General features: G+C 36.0%; 1 long non-coding RNA gene across 1 annotated transcript; it reads right to left on the reverse strand.

The window, feature by feature from the left end:
• Positions 1–1,055: 1,055 nt before the first annotated feature.
• On the reverse strand, positions 1,056–4,429 carry LOC131014114 (uncharacterized). The gene is made up of 3 exons (XR_009098058.1): positions 3,859–4,429; positions 1,936–2,002; positions 1,056–1,332 (listed from the first exon to the last, which is right to left on the reverse strand). It is a non-coding gene; the product is annotated as an uncharacterized LOC131014114 (long non-coding RNA).
• Positions 4,430–5,999: the final 1,570 nt, after the last annotated feature.

Below are 5,999 nucleotides of genomic sequence, written 5' to 3' on the forward strand. Positions count from 1 at the left end.
CTAACTCTACTTGGCTCCAGCAACAGAAATAAACAAAACATAACTTAGCAAAACTCCTACTAAGTAGTACTGTTATCTTAAAACTCAAGCTCAAAATATCTAAATTCTCATCTCGTCCCATCTTTACTTAGTAGGGAATCTCTCTAAACAATGATATTAGATCCCTTAATCTAAATCATCGTGACTCAGTAAGACAACTCAACAATTCTCTCTCAAAGCCATCTCCAAAGACTATGGCTCATGATACCTCCTCAAGTACCATTAAGGTTGCGTGAGCAAAACTCGCGTCACCAAACAACTCAACATATCGTACAATATCTCATTGCAACATGCTAATAACTCATCATTAATCATGCTATTATACTCAAGCTCATAACTCAAACTCATAACTCAAACCAACAAGTACTTAAAACAATTGCTAATTCTCTCAAGCTTTAGCTCTAAGTTCTCATTTCATCCTTCTACTTAGTAAAAAAAATCTCTCTTAACAATGACATTAGATTCCTTCATCTAAATCATCGTGACTTATCACAACTGCTCAAACAATTCTCATCACAAAACATCTCAAATACATCACATCATAACTCATAATTATGCATCTTCAATCATATAACATCATATGATATAAACGCTCTCATGATTCATCATGTAACGTCAACATATGCTCTTACAACATAATAACTCATTATTAATCATGTTGTCATCCTCAAACTCAAACTATGCATCTTCAAAGCATAACATCATAACTCATCATATAACCTCAACATCGTGCTCTTCAAAATTTAACGTCAAATAAACTTTGAAATTTTACATACCTCGTTAAGCCTGGTGTGATGGTGCGCTGAGCTCACGGTTGTTAATAACTATTAGTCTAGTGACTCATTCTAGACTAAACTCAAGACTTCTAATTCAGAGCTTTCCTTCGCTCTGATACCACTCTGTCACAGCCCGCCCTAACTATGGATAGTTAGGCCGAGTGATCCACGACTAGGGATGGGGTTAAAGAAGAAGGGGAAGAAAAGGGGCGTCATTTATAGCCGTAAAACTTACTCATCTTAATAAAACTCGTCATTTTTATTCATTAATACTCAATTGAAAACAGTCTATGAAAGACTGCATAAAAGTTAATTAATATCATTAATCAAGTTATACATCATATGCAACCATTCTCTTAAGACTCAAAGTATGACATAACATACTATAACATCAACAACATCTTGCAGCGGAAAGTAGCTAGACATATGTATGAAGACATATTCTAGACAGGTTAACTATTTATTAACAACCCTGGAGACTCCGCTCATTGCAACACCATCATCACATCAGCTCAACCTGCACATTTAGAAAACATATGCAGGGCTGAGTACAAAAGCACTCAGTGGCCACGTATGCCTAGGTATAAAAATACATGCTTCAAAACTATAAATTGTCATGCCATCATAATCAGTACAGCAAGGGAGTTTTTCGCTAAAAAGGCCCAAGCTTACTAAGTTCATTTGTGATTCTTAAAGTTCGTCTGATCAGACTAAGTTCTTTTGTAATCTATCATATCTGAAACTGTGTGCCGGAGAGGTGGCCACCTCTCACGGTCACTTGACCGGCCAACCCGCTAGATGACTCACGGTCACTGGTGTACACTAGTCCTGGCAGGATAGCTATCAACTGCTCAGGACCCGAATTCGATTGCATCATTGGCAAAGCCAAAGCAGATAGATATCATACTAAAATTTAAACATTTTATGGCAAGACAATACTTGAAATAACTTTAACTCAAAGATTTTGTCATGAAATAACTTGCTCAAAGGTAGCATTAAACTCGTTTGATAGATATATAAAACTGAAATTAACAGTTAAATCATCTCATGCATTCATTCGTATAAGAGGCCTACGACAAGCAGGGGATCTCTATATACGTATAGTAAAAGTAATGCCCACCTCGTTGTGTCTCTGTATCAATGAGTAACGTCACTCTCTCCCTCAAGTCGTTACTTCCCAAAAGGACCTTCATCGTTATGAAGAATTGGTGAGAAGTTATAAAAGAAACCTCGATTAATAATCTAATCTCTTTTATGAAACATTAGTATCTCTAATGTTCATCTCTCTTGATTGTTAATCAATATAACAATTATTATCTCTCGTCATTACTCATTAATTATAACATCCTTATGTTATAATTAGCAGCGCTTCAATTAAAAGAAATATTTAACACATCGAAAAGTCCACTTTCTTAGCAGATCTATTCGCTCTCATCTCGTCTAATTAACCGATTAGAAAGTTAAACTTTCCATTAGGCATGTATTTGAGTCACGGGTCAACAAGAATTGACTATGCTCAAATTCTAATTTCACTAAAAATTTCGGCATGACCTATTCATATATAATGTCAGCCACGAGATTTCAACGCGTGAATCTCACTACGTGAACTCGTCTCTCGACTCAAAACTTAACATCTTGACATCTTTTCAACGCAAACCAAACAATTCAAAATCATCAAAACTCTTTATCAGTAAACTATCATTTATACTCGACACCAATTGTTCGAGTGTCAGATACCAACATTTATGTGCGTTAATCATAACTCTCACAACTCACACCATTTAGTCATATCGTATCATCCATCAAAACAAATATAATCAAGTTGTTTTCTAGAAAGTTTTGCTGTTTTTGTGTCATCTTTAAAAATTCATAACAACCAACTCAATCATCATAAACTCTCATACCAATTGATCTCAAAAACTTCATGAAGTGTAGTTCACTCTAAAAATGGTAGTTAACCAAAAAGGTTAAAGGTTTTTGGAGATATTGCTCTTTTAGTGCAGGCTGTCAAAGATTGACAGTTTCTGCCAATTTTGTTTAGGCCATTAGAAACCAAGGCAAACCTTAATAAAATTCCATCAAATTTAATCATCCAAAACTAAAGGTATCCTTGAAGATTTGGTTAAAATTTCACAAGAGAAAACGTTCATATGATCTGCCAAATAAACAATGAAACTCATACACTTTTACTGTTGGACAAATATGACAGCAGAACAGGGCATTTTTGAAATAATAAACTGCTCTGTTTCAGAGGTCATAAAAATCGAAATCTTATGTTTTTAGAAAAGTATTGAAGTCTAGTTTCGTTTAAAAAAAAAACGGTGATGCAAAATCCTTCATGGATTAATAGATATAAACGTTTTTGTGAAGTCTACCAATAGTTGACAGATTCTGTCAAGGATTTTTCAAAATATCTTTAAAATAACAAACATCATCCAAAAGACATGAAATTTTGCAGCAACGAAATACACATATCATAGATAAACATACTAAAATTTCAGAGCCATCAAGCAATGAAAACTCATCGAAACATAAGCTTGAAACTGCTGTAAAATTTTGACAGAATTCCAGTTTTAATTTCGTTCAACAATTATCATCCATAAATTGTAAATCAATTAGCATGCTCATGTGATATCGTAGAACACATATACGCAATAATATTCATTATGCAACGTCTCAAACTTCACGAATTTAAATAATCATACTCTAAAAATTTATACAATTTTCGTGCTTGGAAAAATACGAATTTAATATATATCGATTCTAGCATACCCCTAAGCACAAATATCAAGTCAAAACGATCAAACAAAAATCGAAAGACAAGCTAATATGTGAAAAACGGGGCTGCCCTCATGGGTTTCATAGCTACGGTTCGTTCCGTTCTTACTCCCTTCATTAAACATGCTCAACATCTACCCAAGAACAACATACTAAAATTTCACGACGATCCGACGTCGTTTCAAAATAAAGTCGAGAATCGACGTTTTTCGACGTCGACGAAAATCGAAAAAAAAAACCATCAAAACGTAGGTAGAGATCTTACCTACTTAGATACGTGATCGAAAATATGATCGGTGCTCGTCTCGGTACTCAAATCGGAGCTTGAAACCTCCGTCCAAGCTAAAAATGGTGTTTGGCGTGATAAGTAGGTGTTTTGGGTGTTGTGTGTGTGAGAGAGCAAAGATGATTGGAGTGTGTTGGCTGAATTCAGCCGTGAGTGAGGTAGATAAAGGGGTGTTGGGTGGTTTGGGGGGTGGTTTTGGTGGGGTAGCCTTAGATATTTAAGATATTAACCCGTTAGTCGTTAAATATCCCGTTTCGTCTCGTTTTAACGACTAATTACCCACATTCTTCGTTACTCACCCTCTTAACTCCTACTCACTTTCATTACACTCGTAATTCTATATAAATATAGAAAACGCAAGCTCGTTCTCGAAATTCTGATAAACGAGCTCGGTTCGTTTATCGAGAAATCCCGATTTACTATTCACTCGTCGTCCAAAAATAAAAACTTTCATTATTGGACTCGTATCGAAAAATTAAGAATATTTCTCGACGACGTGCACGTAAGATTTTGAAAGTCGACAAAAAGACGAAATAGCAGTATTTTACTATTCATCATCAAAAAGTCAAAAATTTCAAAAACGTCTTAACGGACTCAGATCTCACTTCCGAGTTCACCGTTCTCATTCAAATAATTATCTCGAATTATTCAAATACTCAAACTCAATTACGGATACAAAATCACACATCATCCTCACATCATCAAAAGAACATCTCAACATCTTTAAAATATAACAACAAAACTTCATATAACTCCTCATCTCTATACAAAGTAATCAAACAAGGGATCTTATACCCTACTTACTCAAACTTAAGCAATTAAACACGTCATCAAAAGCCCGGGTATTACATGACTCAACCGATGGCACATGTTTTGTTTGAATCTACTGCAAATCTTCCTTTATGATCGTCATTATCTTTTGTATCTGAGAAATTATAGCATGCTTTGTTGGTTTTTTGTCTTGTTTTCTGTTTCGTTTGTGTCTGCTCTTGGGCAAAGCCGCATGTGCACGCTTGAGGACAATCGTGTTTAAAGTGTGTGCGTGTGATAAGCCCAAGATTGTGCTCTATTTTCGAGTCTGTTTTAGGTCTAGATAGAGTCGTTTCCTTTTGTTTTGTGTTGTTTGGTCGCCTAGGAGGGCGTAGTTCATTGGCAGGGCCCGCTTGTGGGCAAAAGGTGCATTAGGTGTCAGAATTGCTGTCACTTTCCGTGAAAGAGGCATGTGCTGGAAGCAAGAGGGATTCAGAGGCAAAACCATCCCTTATGCCCAAAAGTACTGCACGGAAGCTGGCAGGCATTAGGAGAAGAGTAGAAAAGGAAGGGAGTAGCGCAACAGACGGGAGAAGTATGATTGTGGTGTAAGCGCTTGATATGGGCCGAAGGCGGCAGTATCCAAGAAGAGACCGATAAGGCTAAACCATTGCCTTATCCAAAAGGAAAGAAATCTTCTAGTTACTAGGTCTGAAAATGGATAGCATCTCCATGCCTTGCATAGATCCGGCCGCAACAACATAGGTTGGGCCTTCCGTTGCCCTAGTCGCGCCTATTTATACCCGAGGATCAGCCGAAGCCAAGGGTGTTGAAAGACCCAGCTGCTGCGCATTAAGTTTTACTAGTTCTGAAGTTCAAGCTTGCCCAGGCTGTGGGCGTAGTTCTTAGTTATTTGCTTATGTTCAAGGTGGCACTTTTGGACGTAAGCACTCCTTTATTTATCTAAGTATTTTCATTTTGTTTTTCTTTATGTCTTTTGCTTTTCTTAATTCATTTATGTAACACCCCGTATTTTGAGAAGCTATTTGTGCCCTAGCTCGAACTTAAATTGAGTTTTTAAATAGTAGCTAGAGTATTTATGCACGTGGGCGAATAAATGAGATAAGAATTGTTGAGAGTTTAATATGAGGCGATATTATTTTCTCGGGCCTTATAAATTCTATTGTTGAGGAACCTATCTTCGCCCTATATTTTTATTGAAATGTCTATGTGATATAAATATTTTACTTGGTAGAATATTCGCATATGAATTATTGATGCATTGTTATTACGATATTAGTAATATCATAATTGAGATAAATTTTCCTCACACATGAATAGATATATTTTCATGAGATATATATTCTCAC

The sequence above is a fragment of the Salvia miltiorrhiza genome, chromosome 3 (genome assembly GCF_028751815.1).
Source record: "Salvia miltiorrhiza cultivar Shanhuang (shh) chromosome 3, IMPLAD_Smil_shh, whole genome shotgun sequence".
NCBI lineage: Eukaryota > Viridiplantae > Streptophyta > Magnoliopsida > Lamiales > Lamiaceae > Salvia > Salvia miltiorrhiza.